This window comes from Triticum dicoccoides, chromosome 2B (assembly GCF_002162155.2).
Source record: "Triticum dicoccoides isolate Atlit2015 ecotype Zavitan chromosome 2B, WEW_v2.0, whole genome shotgun sequence".
Taxonomy (NCBI): Eukaryota; Viridiplantae; Streptophyta; class Magnoliopsida; order Poales; family Poaceae; genus Triticum; species Triticum dicoccoides.
The window spans coordinates 556,368,835-556,369,689 of NC_041383.1; positions in this window are offsets into that span (position 1 = coordinate 556,368,835).

The following is an 855-nucleotide window of genomic DNA, read 5'->3' on the forward strand; positions in this document are numbered from 1 at the left end:
GGGGGGGAGGTTCGCAAGATGGCGGAGAAGGTGGAGGAGGTTGTTTGGAAACATCTTTCGAAGGTCTTCTTCATTCTGTTCACACAGTACATGTGCAACGCGGTGTTCGCACTACTTGCCCGACAGGTCAAACATGTGGCAGAAGCTCTGCCACGGGCATCCTTCTTGCTGTCGGGGCTCGCCGCGCCGTCGGCATCCCTGATTGGTAAGTATTGTAACTCCGTGCCTACTTGTTCCATCTTATCTCTCACATCGGTAGGCGTATGCATCTTCTCTCTCATATAGCTCAGTGTGATGTTGACTTCTTTAGTAGTGTATTGCCGCCGGGCATATAGTCAAAGGTCACGATTCAACGTCACGACCACCTTCATCGTATCGACTATCCATGCCCTAATGGTGTTATTGCTCGTGGAGGTGATTCTAAGTCCGCTGTTTATTCTTTTCCTGCCAGCTAGGGCTCTCGCACTAACATGTTTGATGGCATTTCATAGCGCCCACGACGAAGACCGTTTGGTTCTTTTCTTACGTGATGACGGTATGGACAAACTTTTGCCTCTTGAAGGAGACGAAGAGAATGATCGGCGAAAGGATCAAGGTGATGCCGGCGGCGGTGCATCTTCACGAGTTCCTGCTGCAGGTAGTGGCGGAGCTTGACAAGAATCTCAGGGGGCCAAAGAGAAATTATGAACAACTGGGAGGGCAGAGAATTGATTTTATTTTCAAATCTAAGCTATGCATATTATTTTTTCTTCAATATTTTGCCTTGGGCTGGGGGGGCATGGCCCTCTCAGACTTGCACTAAGCTCCGCCACTGGATGCAGGGATTCGTAGGGCAGACGACCTTCTTGCTGTCCA